The 25,911-nt window shown below is 34.8% G+C and overlaps 1 protein-coding gene across 3 annotated transcripts in view; it reads right to left on the reverse strand.

Moving 5' to 3' along the window:
• The window catches only part of TRIQK (triple QxxK/R motif containing), a 76,793-nt gene that overhangs the window by 47,876 nt on the left and 3,006 nt on the right, over window positions 1–25,911 (reverse strand). The window contains exon 2 of one of the 3 annotated variants that reach the window (XM_014592025.2): window positions 23,349–23,508. The exons of 1 other annotated variant lie outside the window; for it this stretch is intronic. The gene's annotated coding sequence lies outside the window, so the exon portion shown is untranslated. Of the gene's footprint in view, window positions 1–23,348; window positions 23,509–25,911 lie in introns of those variants that run through there. One more of the 3 variants, XM_027776172.1, reaches the window with a different exon arrangement.

Below are 25,911 nucleotides of genomic sequence, written 5' to 3' on the forward strand. Positions count from 1 at the left end.
ACATTCAATGTTAGATGATCTTGACAAAGCTATGAAGTTTCCCTTCTTACCTAATTCTTAAATTCCCTTCAAATTTAAAATCCTAGTATATTTAAGCATATGTATCAGGCTAATGATACTGATTTTCATGTCTAGATACATCCTTGCATAATAGGATAGGTCTAATGATACTATTACATAATTTTTAAACATTTATCTTTTAAAAGCAATGGAAGATGCATTCACTGAAGTAAGCTTAATGTAAGTATGAAGCTGAGCAAACTGCTCAAGGCACCCATCAGGATACCCATTATGGTTATTTCATTTCTAGCAGTTTCATAATTCTGTACAGCTTACTTAAAAATAGCTTTATAAGTAAATAGATATCAGAAGTACAAAACAAACAATCAGTATATATCCAATTTCATAGATGTTGTATTAAATGCATTAATTATATTGAAGTCCCATGTGATTATATCATTACTACTTTACTAATGTAAGAATTTCTCAAGATGGTAATTTTCAAACAGATTGTAGTACTAAAACTTATATTTACAAACTGTGATGTAAATTACGCATTTATAAAAACCCCAAATTATACTTCCAGAGAAATACAGTAGAGAGCATTGAGTTTACAAAACAATGTAGTAAAAGATTAATAGAGAAATGCAGTAAAAGATTAATAGCATGGGGCTATTTTCTAATATTACTCAACTACGTGGAAACAAATAAGTAAAATGAAAATAGGAGGAGAAAGTACAATAAAAAACGTATAATGAAATATTTATGTTACAATTGATTGATGGAGAAAGTGATTCTCAGGTATGAACCCAAATACAAATGAGAAAAGCATAAATTCTACTTTGTGCAAGTTTTTCTATGTCCCTGTTTCTTTCTCCTAATTCCTATTTTATCATATATGCAATGCCTTCCTTCTGGCATTTCATTTAAAATGATTCAGAGTGCTGCTTGATACCTGATAGCTGACCTTTTGAGTATCATTCAGTTTAACAAAAAAGAAATACACAAAGAAAGGCTACTGAACAAATATGTAAAACATACAGGTGTGAAATAAACTGGCCAAACATAAAAAAAAAAAAACCTCCAATTTGCATCAGCATGTGGACTTCAGAGATTAAAACATTTTAACTAAAATATTCTAGAAATTATGGCTAAAATGTAATGGAATTTTCATTACATGAGTGTTCATTTAGTGAAAATTCAAGATCTACTCTATTGTGTCATGTGCATGTTGCTGTATATGTTATGCATCAATAAAATTAAAAATACATATGAATGTAGCTAAAGTGATGATTAAGAAATACAAATTAGAAAAAGCAATTCTGGAGAAAAACTGACTAAAAAGAAAATGCTAGAAGAAGAATAATAGAATAATAAATTCCCTCAAATTTGAAGGAGTAATATAAACTGAAAACTTTTCAGTTGTCAAAAATATAATGATATATTGTTATTATACTATAAAGGAAAACAAAGGATTCGAAAGAGAATATCAGCATAGACAAAAGTTGATCTTTTGAAAAAATAAACGCATGGACAAACCTGTGTCATTATAGTACAAGACAAAAAGGTACAAATAGTACTAGGAATAAACAAAGGAAGATAACTAAATATTCAGCAGATTAATATTATGTAACATCAGGATTTCATGAAAAACTTATCAATTTAGAAATTAAGATAAAATACACATTTCTTAAAAAACAGACTTATCAATACCAGCTCAAGAAGACAGAGACCGAGTAAAATTGAAAACTAAATAAAATTATAATCATTAAAGAAAGTCTATCAACATTTACAAAATCACCTTTTTATTTTTTTATTTTTATTTTTTATTTTTATTTATTTACATTCATTTACTATACATCATTATAGCATATAAAATGAGATTTTCCATCCAGAATACCCTGTATATTGGCTCAATCAAGTACATCAATATACGTGTTATCATCAATAAATAATTTTCCATTTCTTGTTTCTTGTATATTTTGCTTCTTTTTCCATCCTTGATTCATTATCTCTTACCCTCTGCCATCTCCCACCCTTCTCCCACACTGTGGTTGCTTTCTATGCCTTTTTTGCCCGACATTTTATTGATTCACTAAAGATCTTACTTAATATAAATATTTTCAATAGCAAGCACAGCTGATATATACATATCCATATACACAAGTCTGACTTTAGGCATAAACCTCAGTGAGTAGAATAAACATACTATAAAGTAGCACTGAGCTGCAGCTACATAGCTTACTGTAGTCATCAAATAGGTATTTTTAATGCTTTTTTTTTTTTACTTTCAAGAAAAACAGTTTTCATGTTTTTTTTTTCCCTGAAACATTTTCTTAATAATTAATTTATATTCATTCCCTAAGTATCGTCACAGCATACAAGATGTGATTTCCCATCCAGAATATACTACATAGTGGCTTAATCATGCATGTTATCCTTAATAATTTTCCATTTAATAACACACAAACACACACACACACACACACACATACACACACACACACACACTGCAAAATAGGCCAGACTGGACAGTTTTACAGATAAGTTCTATTAACCATTCAAGGAACAGGTGATCACTATGACAAGTTATATTAAATCTATAATGTAATAAGCTATTTGGAAGTTTTCAAATAGATACAACACTTCTCAACTCATTTAATGAGGCTGGCAGAATCTTGAAATGAAAACAAGGCATTCTCAAACATTGTAAGAAGGGCCAGCAGGTAGCGTGGTAGTTAAAGATGCTGGATTCCCACATGGCTGACTACAATTCAAATCCCAGACCTGGTGACCTGCTTTCTCACTTTCTCTCTCTCTCTCTCCCTCTCTATTTCTCTCTGATCAAATTGGAAAATAGTAATAAGAAATAAAGTTAAATAAAGTAATTCTTTTAAAAAATTATAAGAATAAAAAGTCATATCCAATCTTACTTATGAACAAGCATATAAAAAATCATTAATGTAATGTCAGAAAATCAAATCCAGTATGCATAATCATAACAATAAAATTTGCATAGTGATTCTAGACTAATCACAAAAATGCAAAGACATATTACATTAGGTTATATGTTAATAACATTCCCCATGCTAACTAACTAAAGGCAAAAAAAAAAAAGAAAAACTCAGTAGAGAAAAAAATATCAATAACTATTAATGAAAGAGAAAGATGGAAAGAAGGGAGGAAGGAAAGAGATTTAATAAATATAGAAAAGAACTTTCTTAGTTGAGAGGTAGGCAAACAGATACAAATTTTCCTTAGTAGAGAAAAATTACAGTCCCACCTTTTAAAATCATAAAAAAAACAGACACACACTGTGCTGAGAAATCCAGACAGTGTAGTAAGACAAGGGAAGAAAACATAGAGATAAGAAAGAAAAGTAAAAGACATTATTATTCATTAATAAGATGACGTGGGAACTGGGTGGGGGAACTACAGGTAAATTATTAGAATCTGTATAAAATTATTTACAAATGTTCAACAAGGTGAATATATATAGTCTCTCTACATATAAATCATCATTTATCACAGCAACAAAACCTATGAAATACTTAACAAATACTATGAATGCCTCTAAAAATATAAGCAAGACCACTTATGAAGTTTTAGGAGCTTGGATTATTACAATAAATAACTGATTATTTGTACATAAGAACCATCACTTGCACTGCTAATTATATGAACTAGAGAAACAATTCTATAATGTGCACAAAAACAAAGCAAAAAATGTTTATTCCAATGGTTTATATAATATAAAACTGAGGGGGAAAAATCTCCTATATGGTCACACAATTTATCTATCAAGAAAGCATAAGACAATTAAAATGGGTGGACAAAGACATGTTTAAATAAATATATAAAGCTTTATGCAAATCCATACACAATATTATTTAGGGAACACATACACATTCAAATGATAAACACCAAATTCTGTTGGTTATGTAGTAAGAGCAAGGAAGACACAATTGAGAGACTTTTCATAGGATTATTTAATTGGATTTGTTGACAGCATATACTAGGCTCTTGCTTTTTTATCCAGTGTGAAGATATGAGGGCACTTGGAACCAGCAGTAAGCATAATGGCTATGTCGCTGGACTCCCATGTAGTCAACCACGGTTCAAGTCCTGAACCTCATGGCTTAAACTCATGCCAGGCAGGTGTGTGTTTGTGTGTGTGTGTGTGTGTGTGTGTGTGTGTGCCCAAGACTCCAAGAGGAGAATGGAGGAAAAGGAACTGTGGTATGGCATGCCCCCTGGGGGGTGATTTCTCGCTTTCTGTTTCTGTCTCTGTCTTTCTGGCGAGCGCACACACCCTATAGCAAAAACCTCTCCAAAACAAACAAACAAACAAACAAAAACAGTATGAGGGGACTTCAAAAGGTTTGTGGAACATGCAAGTTTATTTTGGTACCAAAAAATTGAAATCCATAGTTTTTTCATAATATGCATTTTCCATGAATTTTCGTGAAGACCAGTCAGATGCATTTTAACTATTAGATCATTTTATTTAACTACATTGGTTAAATTATTTGTTAATTTGTCCTCGCTCTTTTCTTTCTTCTTTCACCTGCTTCTTGGGATTAATTGAGTAGTCTATTTTTACAAATCTGCTGTTAATACTATCCAGTGAAATTTTTAATTTGACAATTTTACTATATTTTTATTACTAGAAATTCCTTTGGGTCTTTCTAATATATTCTATTTTTCTACTATGTTCATAGTTTCATTAAATATTTTAAAATATTTATACCAACTAATTAAGTTTATTACTGGTAATTCCACCAAATCTGTCACTTGCAGGTCTGTTTCTATTAACAGGTTTTTCTCCTGGCTACAGATCTCATTTTCATGTTCTGTGGTGTATCTAGTAATTTTTATTTGATGACAAACATTATAACTGTTACATTATTGAGTGTGTAAATACTATCTTATTCCTTTGAAATACTTTGGACTTTTTTTGGAAAGAGGCATAGACAGCTAAGATCAACTTGGTTAGCTTTTTATTTAAGTCTTAATAGCCTTCACTCCAGGGAAAGATCAGTCCTACTTCTGAAGTATACTCTCCCCTGGGTTTTCAACTAAATGTTCTGGTTGGTTATGAGGTTACCCCATTAACTGATGAAAACCCTAGTATCTCCCCACTCTGTGTGAACACACAGAGTAATTCTATTTAAACTGCATATGGAGTCTACAGACACATTCCCTAGTACCCAGCAAAGGCTCAAAGAAACTCCTATGCAGATTTCTGATGTTCTGAGGTGCATAGCTCTCGTTAGAACTTTTGCCTACAAGATACAGTGCCCTCTGTTTCCCCAATCTCCAGTATCTATCACCTACATTCAGTAAAGTGCTGAGCTCTGTTTGAGTTCCTCCTCTTTACACCCACCATCAGGAAATTAATTTCTGGAAGAAAGTTCGGGGAATTCCAGGGTTTTGTAATTTGCATTATCTCAGGAATCATGATTGTATGTTGCCTTTTGCCCAATATTTGAAAACAATTACACACACACACACACACACACATACACACACATTCAGTATATTTTATATAATTTGTTTCCCTGTTATTGTTAGCTGTTTGCAATAAGCACAGTATAGCCACTGTTATTGCATCATGGTCAAAAAAGAAAGTCTTTAAATGTACTTGTGATTTTATTGCTTAATTTTGAGAGTAAGAAACAGGTATTTGTAATAGTATTTCATTCTATTTCTTTCAATAGTGAAATATTTCATTTTAAAACAGATGTTATTTTATTATTCATGTACAATTGATTTTGATGCAAATTTAATTGATCTTATGGGAATTTAGTTGAGTATGTTATTCAATCAACCACAAAATTTAGATAGCTATTATTTTCTTCATAGTTAAGAGTTCTCTAAAAATCAACTAAAATATAGCCCTGAGATCAATATCGGAAACTACTTTGAATGAAAAACATCTAGGACCATTTAGGTAGTGATTAAAAAAACCTTTGAAAGAGGGGAGCAAGGGAGATCAGGGCCAACATTCATGCTAGTTCTTGTCCATTGCTCATGAAGAATTATAAATGCAGACAGAGAGGATAGCAAGCAAAGTTGACTAGGGAAGTAGAAAGAAGTTCTGATGCAGTGGAAATGGGCTCAAATGGGTTGCTTATTGGGGCCCTTGTCAGAGGTTTTTATCAGGCAGTCCAAGCAAGGGCTGGCTTTTTGATAAGGTAGTGGGCTTAAAAAAGAGCTTAAAAGAGTCTATGAAGTGAGCATTCATTGTTTTCTTTTTAAACTGATAATTGAGGTACTTTATTGCTTAAGTTTTCTGTGGGTTTAGCTGACCTTGAGGATCTGCATTCTTTGTCGGGAACCTGAGTCACAAAGAACATAAAGACCTTGGTGCTGCAGATTATCACGAAATTACTCACTGCTGTAAGTTGTGTCCTGTGTGCAAGCAGTTTCTCGTGTAAGTGAGCTGTGAAGAAGTAATGAGAGCTAATAATTGATTTCTACTAAGAACAGTGAATAATTTCTATTTTTTGAGAGGTTTTTACCATAGGGCACGTGTGCTCGCCAGACAGAGAGAGACAGAGAGACAGAAAGCGAGAAATCACTCCCCAGGAGGGATGGCCATGCCATAATCCCTTCTCCTCCATTCTCCTCTTGGGATCTGGGGCACACAAGCACACGTGCCCAGTGTGAGTTTTAAGCCACCGAGTCCGGGACTTGAACCGCGGTTGACTACATGGGAGTCCAGCGATATAGCCATTACACTAACTGCTGGTCCCCCCTATTGAAAGCTTGAACAAAGTGACTCCATCTTGACCAGAGATGACTCCATGTCATGGCTCTATGCCCTAACTATGTGTGTTTGCCTATCTCCTACCTCACTTGCATATTTTGGATAGCACTATAAGCCTATCAAAGAATCTTATTTTAACCCTTAGTCCACCTAGCTAATAAAATAAATAATAACAAAATCTTCCTCTAAGAAAGCTGTGTAAATAATAATCTGAATTATGCTGTTACAGTAATTATGTGAAAATTCTGCTTTCTACCCCCCAAAAATGGTTTTTATCTACACCAGTAAAAACTACTGGCCTGATTGGGACCAGCAGATGGCATAGTTGTTACATCACAGAATTTCACATGGCTGACAGAGGTTTGATTCCCAGATCCAGAGGCCTGAAACTCATGTTGGGTATATGTGCTTATGTGCCCAAAATGTGGCCTGGCCATCTACCCCTAAGGAGGGGGTGTGTGATTTCTTGCTTTCTGTCTCTCTATCTCTCTAGTAAATGCATGTGCCCCACAGTAAAAATCTCTGAAAAAAAAAATTAGAATACTGACCTTGCTAAATATTCACATTTGAAAAACAATAGATCTACAAGAAAAATGTCTTTTAGTATAACTCTAGTACTCAATGAACAAAGGATAGCTGAAGGAATTATGTCTAGTGCTTCTGACATTAATTATTACTGATTCACTGTCCATCTATTAAAGAAACATCCAAATTTTGAAGGATTCTAAGAACCAAGGAGACAACATTATCTAAAAATTAAACTTAACAGATAATGAATTCTAACTGTGGCAAAGGTACTGTCAAAGGCACATTTACATATGATAAATAATTAAAGAAGTTGAGTAGATGAAATCATGCTATGTTAGACTCAATTGATGTACCTCTCCAGACTCACTACCTATTGGATGCTCAGTCACTTGCCCAATGGACAGCACCACCACTGCTGACTTGGCCTCCCCTGGGGCTAAAGGTGAAAGTGCAGCTCCACAGCACAGCAGTACACACTCCCTGAAACCTGGAGGCTCAGTTCTGCCCACTACTTCCATATTCCAATAAAGTTTTTGGGCAAACAGCATGGGATCTGACTTCCCCAGCAACTGTCAACAGAATCAAGGGACACAATCTGAAAGTACAGTGATAGTAACATAGCACAAGTGACCATTGACCAATGAGAAATGAGAGAAAATACGATGTTGGCAGATAAATGTCTTTCCCTTCTGCAACCTGATTGGAGATGCTTCACATGACTAAGCAAGAGGCTGTTTTCTCAAGCAGCTATGGCCAACTTAGTAACCAACTTACATTTGTTTTCCCTCCTTATTTACTATTTTCCTTTATTCCATTTATCCCTTGCTCCTACTCCCCTAGTACTGTACCCAAATTTAAGCCATGTTGTGATAAGACCATCCATTACTCTATTTCTGTCTCATCAATTCCTAAATATATCACAGGTTTTGCAATTAACTGGGATACTCCGTGCTTTTTCAAAATAGGTTTGAATGTTCAATGTAGACCCAGAATAACTCTCTCCCTTGAAACTCATAACCTGCTACTTAAGAATAGAAACTTCAATATGTGGATTCCCAATGACTATCCTATTCTAAACCAAGGTAAAAATAAAACTATCATAATAGCAGTGGAGATATTAGAAGCAGAATGGCAAATATAAATAGAAAAGTGTTGAATGAGTAAAGCAAGAAAGATCTGGGATTAACTACAAAAATAATTAAGTGATCCTGAAACACATATCCAATTAAAAATTATCCATACATTCATAGTGATGGTTACTATTATCAAATATTATCAAAAAGCAGATTTCTAAATGTCTCCCAATGGCCCTCACCCATGTATAATATCCTTCCCCTTGAGTGTGGGTGGAATCTGTGACTATGATGAGATATCATCGCAATGAATATGTTGTATTAAATGACAAATGGGATTCAAATATATAATTAAGATTTCATATCAGTTGACTTTAGATTAGGGTTATTACCCAAGTGAGACTGATCAGCTCACAAGAGCACAACTCTTGGTATAGTGGTTAAAGTAAGAGAAGTTAGAGAGATTCCAAGTGAAAAGAATTTTGCCAATGAGAAATTCTCATTACTGGAGTAGGACAGTGTTGATCAAATCTTCTTTCAGTTAAGTTAACATTTTACCTCATAATTGGGCCCTATAAAGAATATTTCCAAAAGAGAATGATTGTGAGGCTGCCTGTGGCTGCAGGTCCTAGTGGCCGGGACCTGTCACTCATCCCCACCCCTACTTGAGAATACTATACATGTCATCAACAGGTAATAAACCATATCTGTGTCCTACTAATGTCATGTCTATTTATTCTCTTACTATCTTTCTCTATACACTTCTCTTCTCCCACCATATTCCACACTGTCTTATCCTCATTAACTATTTTCACTGCTTTTATGTCCTCTAATATTTAGATCTCTACCATAGTGTGTAGATAGTTGGTATATATTAAGCGGATACATATAGTATCTTTCTTTCATATCTTGGCTTACTTCACTCAGCAATAGATCCTCCATATCCAACCACTTTTTTTTTTAAAGAATTATTTATTTATTTATTTAAATTTGTTATTGTTATTTTTTTCTTTATTTGATGAGAGAGAGAGAAAGGGAAAGTGAGAAAGCAAGCCACCAGGTTCAGGACTTGAACCATGGTTGGCCATGTGGGAATCCAGTGCCCTTATCCACCACACCACCTGCTGGCCCCTCCAACCACTTTCTATCAAATGCCAGAGTCTTGTTGTTTTTTATGGCTGAGTAGTATTCCATAGAGTATATGTGCTTCACTTTTTCTATCCATTCATCTGTTTGTGGACATTTGGGTTGGTTCCATGTCTTGGCGATCATAAATAAAGCTGCAATAAACACTGATGTGCAAACACTTTTCTGACTGAGCACTCTCCTGTCCTTTGGATAGATACCCAGAAGTGGAATTGCTAGATCAAATGGTAGTTCTATTTGCACATCTTTGAGAAACCTCCATATTGTTCTCCACAGTGGCTGAACCAGTTTACATTCCCACCAACAGTGTAGGGGAGTTCCCTTTTCACCACATCCCCACCAACACTTATCACTTTCTATATTTTTAATCTTTGCCATTCTGACAGGGGTTAGGTGATATCTCATTGTGGTTTTTATCTGCATCTCGCTTATGACAAGGGATGTTGAGCATCTCCTCATATGCGTTTTGGCTGTTCATATGTCTTCCTTAGAGAGATTTTTGTTCAGCTCATTCATGCTGTTTTGATGATCACAGCTTTATAGTATATCTTAAGATCCGGGAGTGATATGCCTCCCACTCCACTCTTCTTGCACAGAACTGCTTTGGCAATATGATGTCTTTTATTTTTCCAGACAAAGTCTATGATTGTCTTTTCTAGATCTGTGAAGAATAATTCTAGTATTTTGATTGAAATTGCATTAAACATGTAGATTAATTTGGGCAGAATTGCCATTTTGATTATGTTACTTCTTCTAATCCAGGAACATGGGATGTCCTTCTACTTTTTTATGTCACTTTCAATATCTTTTTCAAGATTTTCAGTTTTCTTCATAAAGGTCTTTGGCTTCCTTAGTTAGGTTTATCCCTAGGTATCTTATACATCTGGTGTCTATGGTGAAAGGAATTCCTTTCATCAGCTCTACTTTGTTCAACTTGCTATTCATATATTGAAATGCTATGGATTTTTGGAGGTTGATTTGTATCCTGCCACTTTATTGTATTCACTTACATCTCAAGAAGTTTTTTCATGGAGACCTTTGGGTCTTCTAAGTATACCATCATGTCATCTATGAATAAAGATATTTTCAACTCTTTTTTGCCTATTCGAATGCCTTATTCAAATATGAATTGTTCTCTCTTCTGATTGCATTAGCTAAGACTTCCAGCACTATATTAAAGAGCAGTGGAGAAAGTTTTCAGCCTTGCCTAGTACCAATTTTCAGTGGAAGAGCTTTAGCTTTTCCCCATTCAGTATAATGTTAACTATAGGTTTTTCATAGATGGCTTTTATTGTGTTGAGAATGACCCTTCTATACCAATCTTACTGAGGGTCTTAATCATGAAAGGATGTTGTATTTTATCAAATGCTTTCTCTGCATCAATTGAAATGATATGTTTTTTAATCTTTCTGTTAATATTGTATTATGGCCTTGTATATATTTTGAACCACCTTTGTATCTCTGTAATAAAACCTACTTGGTTGTGAAAAAAAAAAAAGAAAAAAAGCCAATGAAACAAAATCATAGAAATGAATATCTCTTCTATGGTGTTCTACAGAAAATGAATTATTTGAAGTGAAACAAAGGATTAATCAAAGTTAATGAATACTTAATAAAATACTTTATTTCTTCTTAATTTGTCGTGAAATACTAAAGTGAATGTGCAACACAAGAGATATGTGATGTTTTATTAATTTTCTTAGGGTTACATTATCTAGGCTTTGTTCTTCCTTAAAAGTTTTGTAGAATTCATAAGTGAAGCCATCTGGACCTGGGCTTTTCTTTGTTGGGAGGTTATTTATTATTGGTTCAATCTCCTGGCTTATTATGGGTTTATTCAGGTTTTCTATGTCCTCCTGATTCAATCTTGATAGATTATATGCATCCAGGAATTTGTCCATCTCCTCCAAGTTATCTTGTTTGTTGGCATACAGTCGCTCACAGCATCTTCTAATGATATTTTGTATTTCTACTATGACTGTTGTAATATTGCCTGTTTCATCACATATTTATCTGGTTTCTTTCTTTTTCTTCTTGATCAGTCTAGCCAATGGTGTGTCAATCTTGTTAATCTTTTCAAAGAACTAGTTTTTGCTTTCATTTATTTTCTATATGGTTCATTTATTTTCTATTTCATTTATTTCTGCTAGGACCTTTATTATTTCTCTCGGGATCATGAGCACACACACACACATACACACACACACACACATGAGTTTAAGCCAAGGGGTCCAGGACTCGAACTATGGTCGACTACATGAGAGTCCAGATCTCATATTCTTGACTTAACATTTTGTGAATATCATTATAAAAAATAAGAAAGGATAAAAGAAGATGTGGAATAGACTGAACAGATAAATTCTACTAGAAGTACTTAGGTTCTGTGTGATTAAAGAGAACAAATGATTATTTTATGAACTTAAGAAGAAATGTAAAAGGTTTGTTCAGAAAACAGTAAGAAATCTCTCTGGAGATAATTAAATTGTTTGCTACAAGTAATGGTTAGTTTCACAGATTTAAGCAATGCTGCTCTTCGTGATGCAAAAGTCAACGGTAAAGCTACGAATGCTGATAGGGAAGCAGAAACTTTTAAATATTGTAAAAGTGTTAACTTCAATTATTAAAAAGGAAAAATACACAAGTGTGTCATAATTATAATTTACATAATGTTTCATATTTAAGAAGGTAATTCCTACATAAATATTTGGGGTTGCTTTAATTTGACAAGCATGCCATGTAAGGTACTAATCAATAATCAACACATGTATTCACAATAAATCTATATATTACAAAACACTCTTCTTTATAGAACATTATGTATGTATGAGTACAATATAGAAACTCAAATGTATAAAGATTATGTGCATATACAGGCCTGGGTATTGATTTTAGTATTAACACAAGCCCAAGAGATAGTTCCACACATTACATTTAGGGTATAAAATATCATTAATTCTCAATTAAATTATAAAAGTATCTAAAATACAGCAGAGAGAAACAGCAGCACTTACAGTTAAAAATACAAGCAAAAAAACAGGTAAAGGGAAAATGATATACCCTATAGTAAATAACATAATTTTAAGAACAAATAAAAAAGTTAATTTCTCATTGAAAAATATGCTCTGGGCAAAAGGAAAGGTAAATAAAATATCAAAACAGAAAATTAGAAAGTGGTTTGTTTAATAACATAGGCTAACTCATAGTTAAAATCAACTACACTTCCTAGAATACTTTGATGACATAGAAAATGATGAGTAAATTATTTCTCAAGTGTGATGTATCTAGGAAATAGATCAGTGAAACAAAAAGAGTAATATCATCACAGCATACAAACAGAAAATTCACATAGAGACGGAAAAAATCACAGTTTACATTGCATTCATGTTTAAAATCAAACATCACTTTTTCACATTTTGAAGATCCCCCACCCAAATATGGAAAGAAAAACAAGCCAGGACTTTAATATAATATTTTTTCAACCTGGAACAGCTGCAAAAAACAAATCTTGCTGGAGATAAGCTTGGTTATAAATATCAACATTCCCTTTAAATAAGTGAGTCCAGTTTTCATACCATCTGCCTCTTTCTAAAAGGAAAAAAAAGAAATGAAAATCATAAACCAGGATGTTCTCTTTCAAATAAGGCATTGAAAAATGGGGGAATGTAGTGAAAAGGCTATGAACTACTAAAAGCCCCTATCTTTAAACTTGCCCTGTTTAGTTCATCTAAAAAAAAAAAGAGAGAGAGAGAGAGACTTTCAAACAACTCATTGCACAAATAAAGTGCCTTAAGCAATTAATAAAAAGAAAACTTGTTTTCTAGCCTTTTCACATTATTGACCATAATCTCTGATTAGACCATATTTTTTCTTAATGTGTCATACTCTCTATTGTTTATTTTTTAACTATATGTCATGTTTGTCATCTCTATTTTTCCCAAAATATTTAGAGCTTGTTCCAAAGACTTTCATGCTAGCTTTTTCAGTACAAAAAACTAGTTACCAACAGAACTGGTCTCTTCTTTTAATGCAGATTCTAGCCTCTGCAAAAATCCTTCCTATGCTTCATTCAATAGAGTGCTCTTTTTATACTTGAGCTGAGTTTGGATTTTATCTTAAAACCTTCTTTCTTCTTTTGCCCTTAATTATTTTTCATTCTTTGTTAATGACCTTGTGATTGAACATTTTAATTTTTCACTGTACCACATCATTACTACTTCAATAATGAAGTCCATAAACCATATCCATTATTTAACTCCTTAAAGTATTCACAAGAAAAAATTAATTTAAGATGATCTACCAAATAAAGCAGTTCAGAGTGGCATACCAGATGTGCTTCTATGTGCATATACTACTCTGAACCACTCTAAGCCTATACAGAGCCACCTCCAGTACAGTAAGGCAGCCTCTCTTCTAACAATATATGTAAATATTTAGGCACTCCTTGAATTACACTGAATTACAGTGGTAAGATCCTGAAAAGCTACTGAAACAAAGGCACCTTGGGAGCCTGGACATAATTCATTCCCATTTTCATATGTATTCTCTTTTTTTTCCTTTTGCTCATACACATGTAAAGACACATCTATAGATTACAAACAAAAAGAACAAAATTAAATTTTTTTGTATTGTTTTATTTTATTTTAATTTACATTTAATTACACTTATCTTTACAGTGTACAACATTGCTTTTCCAGCATGAATGCCACACATATCAGTCAAGATAAAGACATTACTACATACATTACCATCAGACAATAACTTTTCACTTTTTTGTCAAACATATTTTTTTCTTCCTATTTATTTCTTTCCCTTCATTACCCACCCCTGTATTACCCCATCATTCTTATCTCTAGTCTTTATGGTCACGCTCCTTGCTTCTGTACCTTCTAAACTTTCGGTTTCTGCTATAGAGCACAGATAATCAGTATTTATTAAGTAGACATACAAAGTCTGTCTTTCATAGTCTGGCTTGCTATGCTTAGCATTAAGTCTTCCTATATTTATCCACTTTGTATCAAATGTTAGGGTCTCATTTTTTTTTTTATGGCTGAGTAGTATTCCATAGAATACAAGTGCCACATTTTTTCAATACAACCATCTATTTTGGGGCATTTGGGTTGATTCCATGTCCTAGCAATTGTAAATAATGCTGCAATAAACATGGATGTGGAAGTGTTTTTCTGAGTGAAGAATTTTCAATCCTTTGGGTAAATACCTAAGAGTGGAATTACTGGGTTGTATGGTAGCTCCATTTGTAGGTTTCTGAGGAATCTTCATATCACTCTCTAAAGCAGTTGTACTAATTTGCTTTCCCACCAACAAATTTTTTTTTTTTTTTGAGAGATTTTCGCCATAGGGCATGCGCGCTCGCCAGACAGACAGAGAAAGACATAGAGACAGAAAGCGAGAAATCACCCCCCATGGGGGGTGGTCACGCCGCAATCCCTTCTCCTCCATTCTCCTCTCGGGATCTTGGGTACACACGCACATGTGCCCGGCGTGAGTTTGCCACCAGATCTGGGACGCGAATTGCGGTCGACTACGTGGGAGTCCAGCGACATAGCCATTACGTTAACTGCTGGTTCCCCCAACAAATAAATTTTTAATCATGAGCATTTACAGTTATTTCAAGGTGCTAAGACTACACTTAAGTGTGCACTTCAAAGGAAAAAATATACCTTAGGGCTTTCTTTTAAATTCATTTTTATTCTGTTTTAGCCATGGGCCACCCAAGGCTGTAATTACAGAAAACAAAGTTCCTTTACAAATGATGAACAACATTTAATTGTTTCCTTGGAATACTATATCTTTCCTGTGTGAAGAGGGAAGGGTGGGAGACTTCTCTACAGTAATACTCAACAATAATTAATCTTAAATTATTTAAAATTATTTATTTAAACTACTTTACTATTTTATAGCAATCACTATTTCATCCTTTTCATATTTGATTTAGACACTGCAAAATAACTTAAGTATTAGTCTATTAATTTTTTTTTCTTGGAGAGTTTTTTTGCTAGCTATAGGGTGCATGCAATCACCAGAAAGAGAGAGACAGAGAGATAGAAAGCGAGAAATCAACCCCTAGGGGGGATGGCAACACCGCAATCCCTTCTTCATTCTCCTCTCAGGATCTTGGGCACGCGTGCCTAGCATGAGTTTAAGCTGCCAGGTCTGGGACTCAAACTGCAGTCAACTACATGGGAGTCCAGCGACACAGCCATTATGCCAACTGCTGGTCCCAGCCTATCAATGTTGTAACAGGAAAGCTATTTCTTAGACCTACCAACTATTATTATAAAAATATTAAAACGTATAATTCACATTAAGTGTATTGTTTATTTTCTGACTTCTCTCACTGGTAGCACAAGAATACGAATCTTTGCTTTGAGCACTGAAGAATCCCAACAATAAGGACAATGTCCAGCTCATAATAGATACTCAATTCGTATTTTTGAGTAAATAGCCCCCAGCAGACAATTATGTCAACTTAAAACATCCATGTGTGATGTTTAACAACTGTAAACTTTATTTAAAATGCTTTAAAATTGAAAATTTTTCTATATGTTATCTATCTTTTATAAAAAACATGAGACTGGTAAAGGGTAAGTTAAGGCTTACCTACTTCATCTTGTTTCCTTTCTGGTTCTGTCACTTTTTAGCTACTGACCAAATTAAGCTCATGTTCCATTTTTTAAACGAGTACAGTAAAAATATCTATCTCATATGATTATGTTGTAACGGTAAAAGTAAATGAATAATTTATGTAAAGTATTAACATGGTAGTTCTCACATAGTAAGTGCTCAATAAATGTTAAGAGCATTACACCAATGCTGGCTTAGTCACTTACTGCTGAAATACTGCACAGTTCAAGTAATATTTTAGACCAAATAACAACCCGAACTTGATGGTCTCACATTCATTAAAAATCAATGAGCTCCATTACATTTAACAGTCTTAGGATATAGGAATGAATGATCTCAGGATACACTAAGCCTGTAACAACTTAATTATATAAAAATAGTATTATAGTTTCTGCTTTTATTTAATCCTCCAACCATCTTATATCATCACCATGGCTTCAAGGAAACTGTCTCTGGACAACAAAATATCTTCAGATAACTTTAAAGATACCGAATTGTGTATACCATCTTATTGTTAATGAGTGTTGGAAACTCTGGACTAATAGAGTATCACTTACATGCTTATAGTATATGTACATAATAATATATACTCAGCACTTTACTTTAAAAAATGGAAAGCTTCTGAACACAAAAGGTTTAACATACTAGTCCTCATTTCCAAGCTGGTAATTTAATCTCTAATCAATGTCTGAGTTCCCAAATTATCGGCAAGTCTAAGAAAAGAACCTTCTGAAATAAATACTCCCACCCATTCTTCCTTATTCTCTCTTCAGGAGTTGTAAACTTTTCAAGTTATTTGTACTAATTCTGTTAAGTCAAACTTTCTCTTATATATCCACCACATTCATTACACAGGTCAATACAGTTTTTTATTAGAGCAGTAGCCTGGCTTTAGATAAAACAAGTTCTCTCCATGGAGGCCTCAAATATTTAATTTCCAATGATAACATCGATCTCACAAATGTTAAAATAATCCTGAGCTTAACACCAATGGCAAACAAGAATATTAATTTTATAATATTCTTTAAAATATAGCACATTCCAAACAATATTTTCAAAAAACTTCTAAGAAAAATATTATGAATTCTTCAATCACTTTTGTATTTTTTTAATTAAACTTCATCCTAACATTATATTACTTTGCTGAAAACTCTATCATATATACACTCTGGTTTCTCTTTCTGTATGTAAGGAGTTTGGAAGTCATCACTCTATCCTTACAACAAGTAAAAAAGTTGAACAGACAGAAAAGTCAACAGCTCTTCTTGGATCTGTATAAAAAATGAGGACACTGGGCAAACTTTTGTCCAAATGACTGGAGAAATAGATGAATACAGGTAGTCACAGCTTACCAGAGCAGAGCCTAATGAGTAGAAAATATGGACTATAACTGACAAATTGCTGGAGGTTTCAGCAGGCATGCAATTGCTGGAGGTTTCAGTAGGAATGAACCTGAAAGTTAAAATCTTCAGGGGAGCCCAATCACAAAGGCAGCCCCATACTTTTGGGAGTTTACCTCAAGGAGCTCAATCAGGTTGACATAATAAACATGGGAGAAAAAGGAACCACCTACAATGTACTAGAGCACCTTGTTCTCCTTAATAAGGTCTGTCCTCAGGAGAAACTAGTTATCCAGAACTTAACCTGCTGGATGTTACCAGAGCCTGACTGACTTGGGCAAAGGAAAATACCCAAATTCAGCGCACTCTAGCCTTCCATATGAGAAAAGAAAAATATCCAACTTCATCCAGACTGGCTGGTCCAGTCATCCAGTTCCAGGTAAAGAGAGACTAAAAAAACTGAAAAATATTTATGAAGTCCAGAAGCATCAAATCGCTAAAAGACTGAGACCTAACCAGAGGACTATATAACATGCCCGTACTCTAACCACCACATTACCAAAGGTCTATGGAAACCAGTTCCTTTTACCCAGTACATCCTATTTGGCTACCAAGAAAAAATTACAGGACATACGAAAAGGCAAATAAATAAATAAATAAATAAATAAAATAAAATAAAATAAAAACACAATATAGGATCAACCCACAGTTTAATGGTTAAGGGAGCCAGATCATACATGGCAGACCTCAGTTTGCATCTTGCCCCAAGAGCCTAAGAAGCACACCAGGCACATGTGCATGCCTACCATCCTGATGGGATGGAAAAACAGATGACAGGGGATGGTGGCATAACCATGCCTCATTGGGGAGGCTTTCTCCCTCTCTCTCCTTCTCTCTTTGTCTCTCTGCTTCTCTCTGGTGAGCACATGTGCCCTCTGGCAATTAAAAAACTATTTAAAAACACAATGTAAGTACAAGCAAGCATTAGAACCAGATATGGCAAGAATATGGAAATTACAAGACTGTGAATTTTAAATAGCTATGATTAATATGCAAAAGGCTCTAATGGCTAAGTAAACAACATGAAAAAAATAGATGTACAATGTAAGCAGAGATGGATATCCTAAGAAAGAACCCAAAAGAAATGCTCGAGATCAAATATACTGTAGCAGAAAGGAAGAATGCCTTGATGAGCTTATTAGTAGACTGGGCACTGGCTGAGAAAAAAATCTCTGAGCTTGAGAGTAGATGAACAGAAGCTACCAAAACTGAAAAACAAAGAGAACAAAAACAAACAAAAAAACCCCAGAATATCCAAGGTCTGCAGGATAACTATGAAAGTTATAATGTATCTATAATAGGAATAGGAGGAGAAAAAGAAACAGAAGAAATATTTCAAACAATAATGCCAGAGGATGTCTCCATATTAATGTCAGAGAAAAAAACTGCAGGCTTAGGAAACTCAGAGAACACCAATGATGGAAAAATGACCAAAAAAAACCCTATACCTAGGCATAACATTTTCAAACTATATAAAATCAAACATAAAGAAAAAAAATCCTGAAAAGAAGTCAGAGGAGGACAATCACCTTATCAACAGAGGAACAAGGACAAAAATTCTGACTTCTCCTTAGAAACCATATAAGCAAGAAGAGAGTGAAGTGAAATATTTAAAGTGTTGGAAAAAACAAACAAACAAAACGACAACCCAGAATTTTGTACTCTAAAAAATTATCCTTCAAAAATGAAGAAGAAATACTTTCTCAGAATGAAAATCACGCGTATTTGCTGCCAGTAGTTCTACCTTGGAAAAAATGTTAAAAAAAATTATTTAGAGAAAAGGAAAATAAGGAAGGTCAGAAACTTGGATCTAAAAAAGGAAGAATGTAAGAGAAGGTATAAGTGAAGGTAAAACAAAAACTTTTCTTACTTTTAATTGATCTAACAGATGTGTGTTCAAAATAATAACAATGTATTCAATCAGGTAGGCTTATTTGTCTATATTATGTTTATATGTATGCTTATATATGATTATGTGTAAGTTAAATAAAGACACCAATGGTACAAGGGACAGAGAGAAGAAATAAGTTGTTTTTGTTTTTGTTTTTGAAATTGCCACAGGTCACACACACTTGCCATAGAAAGACAGAAAAAGAAGCAGAGAGAGAAGGTGATAGAGAAAGCACTCCCCAATGTGCATGGGCACACCACTACCCTCTCCCACATTTCTCCATCCCACTGGGAACTGGGGCATGTATGCACATGCACCCAGTGTGTTCCTCAAACTGCCTGGTCTGAGATTTGAACCATAGTTGGCCATGTGGGATCTGGCCCCTCAACCACCAGGTTATGGTCAAGATTATTTTATTTTAAGAGACTCAAAGTACCCATGAAATGTTCTAGTATCATTTGAAAGTAGACATGAATTACTTGCAAATCTACAATGTTAATTCCAAGGCAATCACCAAAAAAATGTTAAAAGTAGAATATAACTGATATGTTAAGATAAAAAATAAAGTCAAATCATAAAAAATTTTCAAAAAAAGAGTAGAAAGCAGGAAAAAATACCAAAGGTAGTAAATGGAAAGCTGTGATAAATATAGTAATTATTAAGACATACAGGAGGCAAAGAGCACATGAAAAGATGCTCCACATTCTATGTCACAGGGAAATGCGAATAAAAGCTACAATATTATATCACTTTATGCCTATCAGAATGACCAAAATCCAGAACACTGGCATCAAATGCTGGCAAGATCATGGAGCATCCAAAACTGTCATTCACAGCCAGTGGGAATGAAAAGGGTACAGCCACCTGGAAAGACAGTTTCACAGTTTCTTGCAAAACTAACCATACATTTACTATACAATCCAGCAATGGCACTGTTTGATAGTTACTTACCCAGAATTAAAAAGTTATTTCCACACAAAAACCTGCACATGGATGATCATAGCAGCTGTACTCACAAGTACCAAAACCTAGAAGCAGCCAAGATACCCTTCATACTTGAATAAATTAACTGTAGCATATCTGGATAACGGAGTATAATTTAGAGATAAAAAGAAATGAGTTATCAAGCCATGAAAAGACATGAAGGAAACTCAGTAAGTTAAGGAAGCAAGTCTGAAAAGGCAACACACTATAATCTCAACTCTAGGATATTCTAGAAAGGGCAAAACTATGGAGAAAATAAAAAGATCAGTGATTCCCAGGAGTTGGGAGACAAGGGAGGCATGAATAGGCAGAACACAGGTTTTTAGGACAGAGGACATATGTTGTATTTTCTCAATTCTTTTTTGGGTAATTTTTTTAAAAGAATTATTTGTTTAATTTTATTTATTTTTATTTTTATTATTTTAATTTTCTATATGCCACGTGTGCTCACCAGAGAGAGAGAAAGGAAGAGTGAGAAAGCAAGTCGCCGGATCTGGGACTTGTATAAGTATTGTTTTCCAGGTACTCTGAATTATATACAGTTCCCTGAAGCCATCATACTTTATAAAAGCTTACAGCCTTTGGCCATGCACTTCCTTTCTTTACTTCTCTGCCTGGCTATCTTTTCTTTTTCTTTTTCTTTTTTTTTTTTTGGCTATAATGTGCATGCGCTTGCCAGTGAGAGACATTCTCCCCTCAGGATTTTGGGCACACAAATGCACACACTGCCAGTGTGAGTTTTAAGATGCCAGTTCCGGAACTTGAACCATAATTGACTATATGGGAGTCCAGCAACATAACCATTATACTATCTGCTGGTCCCTCTATCTGGATATCTTACACTTCTTTAAAATAGTAGAGAGCTAGCCAGCCAGTAGTATGATAGCTAAGAAAGCTGCATACCACATGGCTGACTGCAAAGTTTGAGGCCTAGACCTGGTGGTTCAAAAAACATTCCAGGCACTTGTGTGTGTGTGTGTGCATGTGTGTGTGTGTCCAAATCCCAAGAGGAATAGACAGAAGGGACTGTGGCTTCGCCATCTCCTCCAAGAGTTCTTTCTCACGGTCTCTCTGCCTCTCTCTCTCACCAGCGAGCGTATGTAACCTACAGCATTTTGTTTTTAATAGTAGAAAGGTAATGGTAGTTATCAGTTCAATTCGTAAAGCTCTTCCTATTATCCTTTACATCCAGTAGAAGGCAAAAATTGCACTTCATGGTCCCCTATTTGAAAATATGAAATTTGCTTTAACCAGTGAAATTCTAAAAGCCAGGACATAAGAAACCAGTTTCTCGTTTCATTGCTACAGTGACTGTACTCAACAGAAATACATCCAGGTAAAGGTTTCGATGTCTTGAGTCTCTGCACTTTTCTATCAATCCATTTCACACAGGTAGCCTGTGTGAGAACATATGTTAAGACACTCATATTTGTTTGGATGTGTTTATTCCTATAGCACAACCGCTATTTCTAATTGATACACAAGGGTACCTTTTACAGGAAGCCTTTCATGAGCTCGACACTGTCTGACTTAAATGATGCTTCTCTAAGTAATGAAAATATTTGATTCAAATTCTTATAAGACAACACTGTAGTAAAATGGCTGTTGTAATTATTTATTTCCTTTATTAAACTGTACTGCTGAAAGCATGAGATATGTATTTCACTCCTATACCCTTACCCTCTAGCACAATGTGTACCCCACAGCAAGGACTTTAAAAATATTTTCTGTACTAACCTTCATTCATACATTTGCTCACCAAGAGCCAGAGCCTACTCTAGTTGCTAGAGATAAAGTGAAAACAAAGCAAACAAAAACTCCTGCCCTCATGTGCCTTAGATTCTTATGAGGAATAATAATAATAATAAAGACAAATAATTTACAATATATGGTTTATTACATAGTGAAGAATATTACAAGGCAAAAAAGAATATAAAATGTCAGATAGTGGTAAGGTAAAATCCCATTTAGAAGGTGACTTTTTAAGGCAGATGCAAAGTAAATTAAAGAAACTGGCCATGAAGAGAAATAAGAGAACAAATAGGAACAATTCAATAGAAAGGAATAGCAAATCAAAAACCCAGAGATGAAAACATGTCTGGCATGTTCAAAGAAAAAAATGAGAACCAGTATGGCTGGCATATTTAGATCAAGTAAGTGAGGGTGCATAGTTAGAGATGAAATTAGAGTGCTAACAAGGGGTCAGATCTTATAAAGAGACATAAGCCAGTTTGAGAGCATTAGCTTTGGGGCCAGCAGGTGGCAAAATGGTTAAGAGGCTAGACCCCCACATGGCTAACCACAGTTTTGAGTTTCAGACCACATGGCTTGAAACTCAAGTTAGGTGAGTTTGTGTGTGTGCACAAGATCCCAGGAGAAGAATGGAGGAGAAGGGATTGAGGCAAGGCTATCCCCTCATGGGGGGTGATTTCTTGCTTTCAGTATCTCTGTCTCTCTGACAAGTGCATGCACCCTATAGCAAAAATCTCTTAAAAAAATAAAAGACAGAGAGTATTAGTTTTTATCTTGAGTGAAATAGGGAATTATTGAAGAATTCTGAGTAAAGAGTGAGAAAGGACAGAGATAAAACAGGGGCTCATACTCTTCTATATTAGGCCATGTTCCTCTCTCCACCATACATGAGAAACATGAATGCATCAATTAATCAAGAAATATTAAAAATAATGTTGAAAGACAAAATCCTAATTGGCTCGGATCTTCCTTGATACCATAAAATAAATAGAAATAAAAACATTTTTTCATTGTAATACTGCCTTCCTTAAGGAAGAAATAAGTTCAGAACCTAGGTTGATTGCCAGAAGCAAATAACCCAAAACAAGAAAAACAAAGTGAAAGAAAACAAACCACAAATCAAAACACCTTTTGCCAAATGTTAAATCAAATAAACACACCTTGCGTTGTGTCCTTGATGCTGCCAAGTCTGAACTCTGGAAAGCTGCCAAGGGGTAAGATGTTTCCAAAAGCAAGGTCTTTACTGAGGAAGCTGTGCTTGCATTCCTGGCAAACTCAATTCCAGATACCAAAAATAATATTCTTGGTTGTTTTTTCTTACTGGAATTCAAAATACAGCATATTAAATATTAAATGGATGATCTCCAGTATCCTAATTGGTCACAAAATGAAATCACAGTGAAAGCATTTGAAAGGTGTATCTCGGTTTGCTAATTCTGTTACCTGTAAGTTCTAATGAGTTTCTAAGGCAAATAAATATATTTAGAAAATATTGTATGTTATGCCCCATTTTCACAAGGCACACTTCATAAAGGCCCTGAGAATTCCTATAACAGAAAATCTATTTAAATGTACTTGACCCAATGTGTCCCAAACTATTATCTGAAAAGTAAAAGAAGATGCTTCCATTCTAAAGTTAATATGAATTTACAGAGACGGACTTGAAATTATTTTCTGTTATTTCAATTTGTGCAGCGTTAACTTATAAAAACAATTATATTTGTTCAATCATAATTTTTTAAGTATATATTACTTTCTCATCTTAAAAAGAGGAACAAGAGTCAAGGAATGCTTGATTTATTCAGTTTGGTTTAGTGGATATTTACTGGACTACTATTATATGGGAGGTACTGAACTTATCTTTAGTTTTACACTGAAATGTAAATAAATAAGAGTATTCATTTAAATGAATTCATTTACACTGAAATGTAAATGTACAAGAGTATTATATTTAAACAGTCCCTAACTGCTGTCTAATAATAGTAATACCAAACAAAAATTTAATGGCATGCTGCTGTGGCACAGGTAGTATAGCATTGCTATATGATATGGGAGCCACATAGGAAGGCCCTGGATTCAGTTTCCTGGTCAATGTGAACATTCCAGGCATGCCCATAGGGTGACCCCATGATTTGGCTGGTCAAAAGGTTGGGGGATGAGGTTGGGGACAGGAAATCACAGTGTGACAGGACCCTGTTTGAGATTCCTCTCACTCTTTCTCTCATAAAAGAAAAAAAGAAACTTAAAAAATACTTAACATCAAGTATTTGAGAACACAAGTTTTACTGATTTTAATGAGATCATTCAAAATAGTTTGAAAAATTTCAGCTACTTTTAAACACTAATAATTCAAGTCAAGGGTTTAAATATGGGGAACAGTATATAGCATAATGGCTACATCACTGGACTCCCATGTAGTCTACTGCAGTTTGAGTCCTGGACCTAGTGGCTTAAACTCATGCCAGGCAAGTGTGCATGTGTGCCCAAGATCCCAAGAGGAAATGGAGAAGAAGGGATTGTGGAGTGGCCATCCCCACTGAGGGGGTGATTTCTCGCTTTCTGTCTCTGTCTTTCTGGCGACTACAAGCACCCTGGAGTGGCCATCCCCACTGAGGGGGTGATTTCTCGCTTTCTGTCTCTCTCTGTCTTTCTGGCGACTACAAGCATCCTATAGCAAAAACTCTCCCCCCCAAAAAAAATGAATACCATAAAACATATATTCTGGGTGGTATCTTTTTAAGATCTTCACACTTACAGCCACATCTATTGATACCAACTATATGAATATATATGAAGAAAGATTAGGGTGAAATCTGGCCTAACTAGAGCTGGCAGGTGGCATGGTGGTTAAGGCACTGGACTCCCACATGACCAAACATGGTTTGAGTCCCAGACCTGGTGGCTTCCTCTCTCACTTTGCTTATCTCTCTTGCTGCCTCACTCTAATCAAATTCAAACACAATAACAAATAAAATTAAATAAATATATAATTCTTCATTTTAAAAAAATCTGGCCTTACTTCATGTTTCTACATGAAGGAACTTCCACTAGGGCAGTGGTTCTCAATAGGATGCTTTGGGCATTAGAGAAAGGGAGATGGAGATTGATTATTCATTGAACTAGGAGACCTCTACAGTATTATACAGTATTTAGCCTCCCTGAACTTCAGGGTCCCAAAAGCCAGTAGTACCTCCATTAAGCACATTATAATAACTTAAAAACACTCCCACATATTTCACGTGGCCCAGAGGTATCACCTAGAATGGAAAACCAGAGTGCTAGATTAACACTTCGAGTCACAGATCCCACGCCTTATTCAATAGCTTCCCAACAAAAGAGTTATCCATTCAGTGGCTGAAATCCATGGGTCCATGTGACTACATTGGGTAAAACTAAGTTTTACTTTTATTTTTTATTCTTCAGTTTTAGCTATAGGATGGGGAGGGGGGAGAGAAAAGGAAAATGAGAAATCATCCCTCAGGGGAGATAGCCACACAATCCCTTCTCTTCCATTCTTCTCTTGGGATTGCATACACATACACTCAGAATAAAACTAAAATCTGGGACCAGCAGTTAGCATAATGGCTATGTCGCTGGACTCCCATGTAGTCGACTGTGGTTCGAGTCCCAGATCTAGTGGCTTAAACTCACACTGGGCACGTGTGCGTGCGTGCCCAAGATCCCAAGAGGAGAATGGAGAAGGGACTGTGGTGTGGCTATCCC

Source organism: Tupaia chinensis, unplaced genomic scaffold (genome assembly GCF_000334495.1).
Source record: "Tupaia chinensis unplaced genomic scaffold, TupChi_1.0 Scaffold000636_1, whole genome shotgun sequence".
NCBI classification, from domain to species: domain Eukaryota; kingdom Metazoa; phylum Chordata; class Mammalia; order Scandentia; family Tupaiidae; genus Tupaia; species Tupaia belangeri.